Source organism: Ovis canadensis, chromosome 5 (genome assembly GCF_042477335.2).
Source record: "Ovis canadensis isolate MfBH-ARS-UI-01 breed Bighorn chromosome 5, ARS-UI_OviCan_v2, whole genome shotgun sequence".
In the NCBI taxonomy this organism is placed as follows: domain Eukaryota; kingdom Metazoa; phylum Chordata; class Mammalia; order Artiodactyla; family Bovidae; genus Ovis; species Ovis canadensis.
The window spans coordinates 74,572,889-74,585,017 of record NC_091249.1 but is presented as its reverse complement, the minus strand read 5'-3'; the positions used below and the strand labels follow the sequence as shown (position 1 = coordinate 74,585,017).

The following is a 12,129-nucleotide window of genomic DNA, read 5'->3' as shown; positions in this document are numbered from 1 at the left end:
AAAGCTCAGAAGAGAAGAGATAGATCTCTGTAGCCGAGCTACCAAGAAAGGCTTCCTGGGAGAGGAGGTCTGGCGCTGGGCTGCAGGGATGGGTAGGTCACTCCTGGGAAGCGAGTCATGGCGGGGTGGGGGGGAGGTGGCGTACCAATTCAAGCCATGGGTCAAGGGCACCACCCCACAGCCTATAGCCTGCCCATCCCCCTAAAAAGGAATCCTGGTCTCCATCCCCAAAGCAAGTACAGAGGTGTCATCTCTGTCTGTCCCCAGGTGGCCGGGGAAGGGGCCACTTGCCCAGCAACCTCCTAACTAAACCAGTCGGTGGCAGAATAGCACGGGTTTGATTTCATCCCTGCAGCCTGAGGAACAGGTCAGCTAATGTAACAGCCCCACGGGGGAAGGGAGAGGAAGAGACAATGGAGGACAAAATGAGGTTGAGAATCCAGTCCTGCCTGGCCAGGCCCCACTGGTTACATAATCCTGCCTCAAGGCACCAGTGAGGGCCTGAGCTGGGGAGACCCAGGATGCAGAAGGTCCCCCCCCCCCGCCCCCGCCTGCCCACTGCTGCTTTTCAACCCTGCCATGCAGCTCCTGAAAAGCCCAGCAGAGCTGTGGGTGGAGACTAAGACCCCAAGATAAGGCACTTAACAGGATCACACAGCAAATTAGCAACAAAGCTGAAACTGATAATAACAGCAAACTTTAACCAAGTGGTTACTTTGTGCCAGGCAGAGCGCAAATCCTTTACACATATTATCTTTATCTTATTTAAAAAGTCTACAACACCTGTAGATAACTACTCTCATTTTTCCCACTTTACAGATGGGGGAATTGAAGCACAGACATACTAACTTACCCAAGGTAATGCCGGAGCTGGCTCAGAGGAGCCAGTTTTCAGAACACAACAGTGGCCTCCAAGACCACACAACGAACCTCGAAACTACACTGCCATCAGGCTACTTTCTGCTAGAACCACACTGCCTTTCAGCTTCCTTCTCTCAAGCCCATAGGGCATGCATGCAGCCCCCTGTCCTCCTGTCAGCACTTTGGGGACCACTGAGTCCTCTTGACAACCTGATGAAACCTACAGATTCTCTCTGCAGAAAAATAATCCACAGAAATGCCTACAAAACATTGCAGGAGATCTGAGGGGCTCACACAGCCCTGTGCTGGGGACCAAAGCAGATCCAAAGCATGGAATACTCCAAAGTTGGAGGGAGATGGAGGAAGAGGACTCCCCGAGGCTCTCTGGCCCCCTCATCTCTGAACTTGAGCCCAAATGGACAGCCACGTTAGTCCACAGGCGTGGGCACACATCAGGGCCCAGGGCCTAGTCATCCCTTCAGGGCTGGGAGAACAGAATGAATCACGATATACAATAGCCCCCGCCTCTGCACCCACTGGGAGTGACTCACAGCTCCCAGCTGCTAGGCAGATGGTGCACAGCTGGGCCCCAGCATCTGGACGGGGGTGGCATCGCCAAGCTTACCACCATGCTTCCCCACCCTGCAAGTCACCATTCAATGGGTCACCTGTCTACAGGTTAGACCTGGCCTTATCCAGACTATAGTAGCTCTGTTTCCAAGAGGGGACCCTCCACAGTCTCCACTGGGCTCCAGGCCAGCTGGCGCCATGGGAGCAAGAGGTGACGACAACTGCCCCTTACAAGGCACCGCAAGACCCAGGCTCCCATCCCAAGCCTCCTGCTGCCTCACTGTGCAACCACAAGCAGCACCCCCACCTGTCAGAGCCTCAGTTTCGCCAACTATAAATTGGGAAGACAACGCATCAAGTCCCACCCAGCGCCACAGCCCCAAGTCTATAAACAGTAGCACCGACACTTGACAAAGCCTTGGGATCCTGCTTTCAGGAAGTTACATAAACATCCTTCGGAGAAACAAAAGTCAAACCTAAGGACTTTTTTTTTTTCCTGTAAGGATATCAAGAAGCCCTTTTTATAGTCTGACTTCCCCCATTCTACTTCCATTGTTTCAAATATCCTCTCAGGACCTAGAAAATACATTTGGTTTCCGTCTGGGGTCTGGGCTTCTTGGTGTTCTTCCCCTTGGATGCCGCCCCACCCTCCTTGGCAGCTTTCTCCTCCGGACACACCCTTCTCTACCCCCAGCACTGGTCTGGGCCACCCTGAGGGCTATGGCTACCCAGCCTGCCAAAGGAGGGGCAGGGGGCAGAGACAGTTTTCAGGAAACAAAGCCTCCCCTGGACAGAACAGAGCGCGCTGCAGGTCTGGTCCCAATCGTGACATGGTGGGTGGCCCTGTGTGGGTCCCTGCTCCCCACGGAGAGAAGAAGGGCTTCTTATACTGCGTCAGGGATGCTCCTGCACTGCACCCAAAGACACGGAGGCAGATGAGAACAGCAGGGTGCACACTGGGCTCTCTGATCACGACTCCCCAAACCCTCCTGCTAAAACGGGAGGAGACCCGGGTTTTTTCTGACTTTATTTCTTGCTCTAGCTGTGGGGCCTGGAACTCAGCTCAGCGCCTCTCTGAGCCTCAAATGGCCCATCCATGAGAAAGGGAAAGTGACAGTGTCTGTAGTGGAGGCCATGATTTGGACGCTTGAGCCCTAACCACCCCCACACAATCCCATCACCCCTCCTCAGTAAAGCCCGACTTACTCCTTTGATAGAATGCAGCTCTATAAAGCCTGCTACACAAACACACCAAAACAATCCTCCACAGCCTCTCTTCCAAGGAGATCATGCTTCTAAGGCCCCCACAATAAAATTCCTAGATTTCTACCACCTATGGCTGTGTGCCTTCAGTATTGTCATCTGTAAAATGGGGCCAATAATGATGCCAACCTTACAAGATTACTCTGGGGATTACTCCAGAGAAGATTACATGGATGTGCCTAGCAAGCATTGACAAGCTCTCCACAAATGTGAGTGGCAATTACACAATCACCATCATTAAAATGACTGAGACGCTTTAAAACCATTGGTGGTAACAGCTACGGCCCCGTGGCCCTCCTGGACCACATCTGGTCACTGTGACCACACAGGCATGCATGTGCCCCCGACCCCAGCACACACCCTTCCCTGCAGCAGGAACCACTCTCTGCCCTCAGTGCTAGAATACAGCCAGCCTATTCCTGGCACCCATCCTTGCCACCCACAGAGTCTGCCACCTGCAAGTTCCCCAACCTCCCAAGTGGCCCTGGCACTGTCTCCTGTAAGCACGTTGGGGTTCTCTTGAACCCCATCACTGTGGCACAAGACTGTTTCCCAGGCAGAGGAAGCTGTTACAAGATGGAGACTCTCTGAAGTCAGGCTAGAGAGAAACCGGCTTTCCTCTGGGTCCCCTGCATTTGCTGGTATCTGAATATGTTCAGAGTCCAGAGAAGCATCAATTTTTTTTAAATTACCCAACCAAGTACTTTTGGAAGTTGAGCATGCATCGGAATCACCTGAGAAACTTACATTATTGGATTCCCCTCCCTAACTCATCAGTTTAAGATTCAGTAAGTCTGGGGTGGGGCTGGATAATCTGCATTTCTAATAAGTTCCCAGGTAATGCTGATGCCAATGGTCCAGAAACCAACTTTGAGAACCACTGACTTAACATGCAGGTGAGTAAGGGGGAGCGTCTGTGAACAGGTGATGCTAACAGTCCTGTAAACACACACACAGGAGCTGCCCGGTGTAAGGGCAGGAGGAAGGGGACCTGGGCAGACGGTGCAGCCAGAGAGAAGGCCCTGCGAAGACGACCTTCATTTCTCCTCACCTGGCCTCTGCCTGGGCAGGCAGCATAAACCAGAGGTGTCTGCGCAATAACCACAGCAAACCTCCACCGACTGCCACCCCAGACCTGCCCTGACAGGCCCATCCTTGGCCGGCCTGCAGGTGAGGAGAATCCATGCTATGCCTCGCGGAGCCAGAACTCTCAGGTCTCCACCACTTCCCAGCGAGGAACAGCAGGATTCTGCTCCATACCTCCAGACACCCATCCAGACACATCCCCTTCCATCTCGGCCAGCTCAGACTGCTTCCTCGTTTCCAGCGCCTCATGCAAGTCAGCTTCGTCTGACCGGAGCAGTTCCCTCAGAAACCACCAGACACCAAGGACGGACCTGCCAAGTCTGAACCTCTCCAGGCCAAGTCATCCACCTCGCTGGGCCTCAGTCGCCACATCTGCTAAAGGGGGGTGATAACAGTGCCCATCTCCTTCTGTTGTTGGGAGAATGAAAATGGGGTCCTTGGTCATTAACTACATCATCAGCTACAACAATAACCATATCTATTCTGGCCTGGGCTTGCAGTTAAGCATCTTCCTTATGTTTTCTTTCTAAATGCCGTGAGATGAGGACAGTTATCCCCTTTGTACAGATAAGAACCTACAACTGCTCGCCCAGGGTCCCACCAAGTAGGAAGTGGCCCTGCAGAGATGCGAACCCAGCTTATCCTGCTCCAGAGCCTGGTTCCTAGCCTCTTCTCAATGCGTGTCCCCATCAGCCCACCCTGAGACCCAGCCCAGGTCACCTCTCCCTGCCACCATCCTCTCCCCCTTCCTGGGGCACAGGGAGGCTAGGCAGGAGGCCCATAGAGGCTGCAACCTCCACAGCTGCCCACAGTCTAGAGTATGGGCCCCTGGTCTTGAGGGCAGTCATGAGGCCTGCCAGCTGGGCCAATCTATCTGGCACAAGTTCTAGATACCACTCAACAGGGCCACCAAGGAGGAGGCTGGGACTATAGAACTTGAGCATCTTAACCAGGAAAGAAGAGAAGAACGGGTTTCCCTGGTGGCTCAGTGATAAAGAATCCCCCGCCAATGCAGGAGACACAGGGTCAATCCTCTGAGAAGATCCCATATGTCACAGAACAACTAAAGCCCATGCACCACAACGACTGAGCCTGTGTCCCAGAGCCCGGGAACTGCAGTTACTGAGTCCCCTGGATGCAGCCACTGAGGCCCTCGTGCCTGGGCTTCATAGCAAGAGAAGCCAGCACAATGAGAAGCCAACACACCACACCCAGAGAGCAGCCCCTCTCTCCATAACTAGAGAAAAGCCTGTGTAGCAATGAAGACCCAGGACAGTAAAAATAAATACAATTAGTTTAAAAAAAGGAAAACCAGATGTAACCAAGAGAGATCCTGCCAGGCTTCCAGGATGAGACGGGCAGCTGCCATGCCCCATGCACATTGCCCTCTCTCCAGTCTCAGTTTCCTCACCCATACAAGCCTCAAGTAACTTAGACAGAAAGCTTAGAAATCCCAGAGATTCCTCCCTTCATCTCTAGAAAGAGAGATCACCTCCTAGGCACAAACAATAATTATGATAACCATTGTTATCTCTGAACAGCTCCCACTTACTGGGCTCTGACACTGGGTCAGGCAGAGATCTACTCCATCTCCCTGCAAAACAGGACTATTACTATCCTCATTCTGCAGTTGAGGAAAACCATACCGAGAGATTTAGGTAGTGTGATCTAGATCCCACAGCTAACGATGACAGAGTTGGGACGTGAACCTGGGACTTCTGACTCCACTGTGCAAAGCTGCCCAAATCCAGTGGGACAGAAACGGGCTGCCTGCAGCCACTGCCTCCAGAGCATGGAGCCTGGAGGAGATGAGACATGTTCTTAAGGAGCCAGAATTCAAAACCAGGTGTATGAAGGTCCCTGTAGAGGCCCAGATAACAGACTGTGCATGGAAAGCAGGGAGCAGGTAGTGCCAGCTTGGTGGATTTAGAAAAAGGTCCTGCTGGAGCTGGGTACTGGCTGGGGAGGGACTCTGGGGTGGGTGAGTGGAAGTGACTATGGTGCAGCATCCTCTCTGTGAGCAGAGATGTGGAGACAGGAAGGGACTAGGCACACAGGGAGGGAAAGGGGACAGTTTCTTCGTGAGGGCCAAGGGGGACTGGGAGATAGAGCACTGTAGTCACATAGCAAGCCACCCACCTCCCACGCCTGGCCCTCAAATAAGTGTTCATTTGCAGTGCACATTTAAAATTAGACTAATCCAATCTGTATCAACAAATAAAACAAGCAGGAATAAAAAGGTCCAGGAGGCAACTGGACACAAACTTTTCTTCATCGAGATAAGAGCGTTAGGCTGTGTGTGTGTGTATACTCAGTCATGTCTGACTCTTTTGTGACCCCATGGACTGTAGCCTGCCAGGCTCCTCTGTCCATGGGATTTTCCAGGCAAGAATACTGGAGTGAGTTACCACGCCCTCCTCCAGGGGATCTTCCCGACCCAGGGACCGAACCCAAATCTCTGCATCTCCTGCATTGCAAGCAGATTCTTTACCGCTCGCTGAGCCATTGGGGACCTCTGTAATCCCTTTGGTGACAGACTGGCTTTAGCCCCAACACCACACAGTCCAAGACACCCCCCTCCACCCCTTCTTCCAAGCTCCCAACCTCCAAGCTCAAGCTGAGAGAGCTTTGTGACAGGCCCACAGGCAGAAGAAAGTACCTTGGCTGGTGAGCCCTGAGACTGGGAGACTCTACTTTAACCTCTAATGAGGGGACAGAGGCAGATACCCCCCCGCAACACACATCCCACCCCATCCATTCCTCACTTTCAAACCAACCCCTAACTGAGTCACAGCCTGATTCATGATTTAGCCTTATTTCCTCATATTTGAGGAAAGACAGACTGAACCCATTTCACAGACTGAGAAAGGAAGGCAGCAAGTTTCAAGCCTATGTGAAACCACAGGCCCTGGCAATTCAGGCTTTGGTGGCTGATCTAGAAATCCTGAGGGGCCTCTGAAAGGGCAGCTGGGCTGAGGGTTTCCATGGGGCAAGGGCTCTCCCAGGGAGAGCACCGCAGAGGAACTTCTAGAAACGCACAGAAGGGGCAGTTCTGAAAAGCTATGAGAAAAATGAAGTGGAAGTGGGTCAAGCACACCCTAAATGCCGAGATTCTCGGGTGAAAAGGGAACTGAGAGAAGTCACCCAGGCCTGACCGTCCTGGCACATGCTTTCTGCACCCTCTCCAGAGTCTCTGTGTGCTGTCAGCAACGGGACTTTGCTGTTTTCCCAGGCAGTTTACGCCCGTTAGTGTCACTGTTAGCCCTGTAGGGAACTGAAAACAGTGACACGGCCACTTATGGGTCCTTCCCCAAACCTTAGGCCACCTGTGATGACGCCATCCCCAAGGCACCTATGAAGTCCTGTAGCCTCCCCCTCCTTCCCTCTCAGTCCATCTTGTGGCCTGAGTCAGATGCCAGTCAACTTTTTCCTGGACCACAATTAGCATCATCTCTGAGCTGGTCTCAACCCTGCCAGTCTTGCTACCATCTCCTGCCAAATGACCCCCAAGAGAAGCAGCACAAGAGGGCAGAAACAGTTCAAGCCTGGGCTCAAACACAGGTCTGCAAGTGACTCAACCCCTCTGAGCCTCCATTTCCTCATCTGAAAATGGGGTGGGGTTGGGGGTGAGCAGCAAAAAGCTACTTTGCAGGGCTACTGTGAGATTTCAATGAAGCATCTGTAAGGAGCCTGGCACAAGACACAGTAACAGGCACCAACTCAATGAGCTGCTTACAACCCTCTGTCCTCTCCACCAGCCACAGAATAAAATCCAAACTCCTGAGCAGGATACTGCAAGCTCCCCATGACCTGATCTTGCCTCCCACTGCCCCCCTTCCCACTGCCTGCACCCTCACAAGCACTTCCTCCCCCAGGAAGCCCTGTCGACATTAATAACCAGAAGAGCTTTTCCCCTCCACTGACCTTCCAAAGCCCATCTATCACTGATCACATCCTGCCTCTTCGCCATCACTTGATCCTTGCCTTCCCTCCTCCATCAGATTAGCAGACTCTCCAGTCAGAAAGCAGCAGCACCTCACCACATTTCATTTCCCAGTCACCCCCGTCCACAGGCATTTTCCATACATATTTAACAAATTACCCGAACGTTCCATTTCAAGTAAAGAATGTCCAAGTTCTCCAAACAGTCCAGATATTTCAAGCCATATCCTAAACCAAATCCCAAGCCAGCAGAAGTCTGCCCAATCTCCAGGGACTTACAGGCCTGTTTTTGACCTCAAAGTTTGGAAGACGGGTCACGCAGGTCCAGAGCCCAGGGCAGAGAAAGCTCTAAGCTGCGAAAACCAGAGTCAGTTCCGAGTGTCTCACATGCAGGGTTTCTCAGTTGGCCCCTAGGTCAACCCCCAGCCTATGATTTCATACCTTTAACCACATCCTCGATTTGTGATTGTAAAACTGTCTTTGCATACTCCTGTGGCCGGAGATTCACCATCCATCTTTTCATTCTTGCTGGCTTCTCCTCCCTTCACCTGTTGATTCTCTTGCTCTGATCATGACAAAGAGAGTCTGACCACACGCCAAGGGTCATTCCCATCCCTCACGACTCTTCAATCCCCCACATTTCTGAGTGCCCTTAAAGTCTAGCTAAGTAGTCGAATTTCCCCTCTTGTTCCTACAAACTGGTAATGAACTGTCAGTCCAAGAGAACTCCCTACTCTCAGGGTCCAGGAAAAGCCTATGGACACTGCAAATCCCAGACTCGGTGCTGGAACAGCCCCCTTGGAGCAGTTAGAACAGTAATGCACAAACTTTCCTCTCCCCAAAACTTTATTCATTGTCTACTCCCACTCTATTGTTTTAATATGTCATTTACTAACCTGCAATTTGTTTTCTATTTTTAAATAAATTTCTCAAGGCCCCTACTCAGAGCCTGATACACAGTCATGGAATGGTACCGCCACCAGAAGACTGGGCTAGCACAGAGCACTTATGCAAGTGAAAGTCTAGGCCACCCCACATTCATTCCTGGGCTATTTACTGAGGGCCTACAGTGTCCTCTGGACTCAGAAACCCATGCATTTTCCATGAGGATTCTGCAATCGAGACATGGGCTCAAAATCCACCCTTCCTGACTATCCTCAAGGACGCTTGGGGTTGGGGCACCAAAGCAGCCCACTACTTTTGCAGTGAGGACCCTGCTAATGAGTCACACCAGAGGACACCTGGAATGTAAGTCCCTTGGCCATAGGTCTCTCATCACCCCAAGGGCTCCGCTCCTGGCCCTACCTCTGCCCCTTGCTGATCTGAAAGTGACCTGGTCCGAATGGAGCTGGAAAGCTCTTCGGTTCCCTGGGTACTGGGAAGAGACAGCCACCAGCTGTCCCTGGGCAGAGCACCACCCGCACGACAAGCTAGTTGCTGCCATGGACCCAGCCAGCAACAGAACTTGGACCATTATCCAGCGCCAGGCCCAGGCTCCAGCCTCCCACAATAATAAGAACCAAAGCACAAGACGTCAGCCCTTACGAGACTGAACAGAAGGAGCAACACCTGGGGGTAAGGGAAAGGCCAAGGGTGTCCTGATAATTTCAGAGGAAAATAAGATCAGTCACAGCAGGACTTTATAGAGCCCTGTGAGACTCAGGCTGGGGGAGGGGAGTCAAATCCAAGCTCCACCGCTTCTCACCTGTGTAACCTTCCGGATTTCTGTGCCTCAGTTTGCCCCTCTGTAAAATCTTGCTGATAGTCACATGGTAGAATTAAACAAGATAAAGTATATAAGGCAATTAGCCCAGGGCCTGGCGTGTAATACACACAGGACAAATACTTGTTGAATATAAGCATTCTCCTGTTTACTAAGGTACCCCAGGTTCTCATTTCATTCTTATCCTGGCCCATTCTTACACTTTGCCCATTTTACAGGTGAGAAAATTGAGGCTAAGGGAAGGTAAGAAATCAGCCCAAGCTTACAGAGCTGGGAAGTGACAGGCACCCAGGTCAATCTGAACCTCAAACCAGGGAAAATAATGCCCAGGCCATTCCAAATGCTCTGGGCGGGTGGGTACAGCAGCTGGGTGTGATGGTGGGGCTCTGTATCCCCTGGGCTTGGCATGGCTCCTCGCTGACCCACCGGGGCCTGAGTCTGGGAAAGAGCCAGGAGGCCAGTGCCCAGTTTCCCAGTTTGTCCCAGAGCCCTCGCGTCCACATACGCCCCCTTCTTACCTCGTCCCAGGTTGTTAAAGGGCAGCGTTCAAAGCGGGGGTGTCCTTGCTCCCGAGAACCTGAGGGAGGAGAGGAGTTAAGAGACCAGACGGATCACTACCCAGGGAAAACCGGTCCGGCTGCCTTACCCTTCCCGAAGCGGGGACCCGGCCTCTAACCCCCTCCCTCGCTAGACAAAAGTTTCCCCTGTTCGGGAGTGGGGAGGGGGAGGGGGCATTCCTCGTGAGTGACATTATCCGTGACCTACAGCTGCAGCGCTGCCCTCGCCCGCACCCCGGCCTGCCCCTGGCCCCCGCGCGGTCCCCCACCCCTTTGTCCTCCCACCCCCGTGCGCGGGGCCCCGCGGACGCTGCAAGCCCGGCCGGCGCCCGCCCGCACCAAACTTGAGCCGGCAGCCACTCGGGCCCCGCGCGGCCTGCACGCCCGGCTCGACTCGGGCCCCGCCGGCTCGGCGACAGGGGACTGGCCGGCCCCGGCCCTCCCAGCCTCTTACCTGCCTCGGCTAGGGCGCCACCCGGGGGACGGGGCGCTCCCGGCGAGCCGCCGGACGCCTGGGTCCCCCGGGCCGAGCGCGCGCCGTGGGGCACTGGCCCGGGCCGGGGTTAACCCCTTCGCGGCCGCCTCCCGCCGTTCCCACCCCCGCTCCACGCCGCCGCCGCCCCGCCTTCCGCAGGCTCTCCACCCCTAGGCCCTCCCTCCCGGTGCCCAGCCCCCAGTCCCGGCCCCCGGCACTGCGCTGGGGCACCGCTCAGCCTTCCCCCTCGTCCCGCGGTGGGAGGTGGGGGGGTCTCCCAGGAGGCTGGAAGTTGGGGCGCGCCACCTCGCCCCCGCGCGGGCCCGCGGAGCACAGAGGGGTGAACCCGCGCGCCAAGGGACCCCCCCACCTGCCTCCCCTAACACCCTCCGGCCCGGCGCCTACCTCCCCGAATCTCGGCCGTGGAGGCGGGTTTCGATCCCGCGATGGAGCGTGGGTGCCGGCCGGAGATCAGCGCCGGAGGCCCGAGCGGCCGGCGGGCGTGCGGCGAGCACCCCGGGGCGGGGGCCGGGGCGGGACTGGGCGCTGCTATCGGGGCTGGATTTCTCGGCTTCCACCCGGATTCTCCCTCGGCTCTCCCGGCCGATTCGGTGCTGCTCGGCGACCACGTGACGCGGGCTGCCTTTGACCCCAGTCTCGGAGCGGGTAGGGGGCGGGGGCGGGAGGGGTGTCAGATGCTGGACCCACGAGGGCCCGAGGCGGCTGCCGGGAGTCCCGGAGGCGGTGACCTCGAGGAAACAAAGCCCGAGTGAAGCCAACAAGTTATTCGGGGTCAAGGAGGGAACAGTACTGGGGGGTCGGAGACGCTGCAGAGTGACCGAGGGAGACAAAGACCCGCGCCCGCCGTGCTTCCAAGGGCCCTGGGAGCGGCCCGCCGGGCCCGAAGGGGCCTCGTGGCTCTGCCGCCACTAGGCTTGTGACAGCCCTCCAGGGCCTCCTCTGACGGCTCCCAAACAACTAGGTCTCTGCTGGAGTGACCCCTCCTGCGTGCGCAGTTCTTCCCTGCACCCCTACCCCTTTGCCCTTACCCTCAAAAACCCCTTTATTCCCTTTATCGTGATTATCTTGTTCATTTATTGGTTTCATTGTTTACTAGAATCATCTTCCCCAACAAGTTGTTCCCAGCTGAATTCCCAGCGCCTGGCACGTAACAGGCAGATGAAGAGATGGATGACATTGTGCAAATCTCTTCTCCCACTGAGCCTCAGTTTCCTACCTCCAGTGTTATTTCAAGGATCTCAAGGACCCTGCAAATTAGGCAGGATTACAGTGGTCATCCTCATTAAACAGATGAGAACCTTGAGGCCCAGAAAGACAAAATGATTTCTGGGAGTTTCTTAAGTGGCTGAGAGCAGGAGCCTGCACACAGATGTATTTGTTCCAGGTGGGGCTTTTTGCCATTCATGAGCCTGTCTGTAAAATGAGGGGCTGGGTCATTAGTTGATTGGTTGATTAGGAGCCATAAGGAGTTTGTTTAATGATGTAGATCACCAGGCCCCTACCCTACCCTACAGGTCTGACTCATAGGCCTGGAGTGAGACTAGAGCAAATTTGGAAAGCAATAGATTGGTGGTTTCCTAAGGGCCTTCAGAGGCTCAAGATTACCTCACTGTAGGAGCAAAGCTTAATAT

General features: G+C 54.4%; 1 protein-coding gene across 4 annotated transcripts in view; it reads right to left on the bottom strand.

Moving 5' to 3' along the window:
* The window catches only part of NDST1 (N-deacetylase and N-sulfotransferase 1), a 99,727-nt gene that overhangs the window by 68,935 nt on the left and 18,663 nt on the right, over window positions 1-12,129 (bottom strand). The window contains exons 4-5 of one of the 4 annotated variants that reach the window (XM_069592436.1): window positions 10,883-11,226; window positions 9,964-10,022 (exon numbers count right to left, since the gene is read on the bottom strand). The gene's annotated coding sequence lies outside the window, so the exon portion shown is untranslated. Of the gene's footprint in view, window positions 1-9,963; window positions 10,023-10,456; window positions 10,626-10,882; window positions 11,227-12,129 lie in introns of those variants that run through there. The other 3 variants (XM_069592437.1, XM_069592440.1, XM_069592439.1) reach the window with 3 other exon arrangements.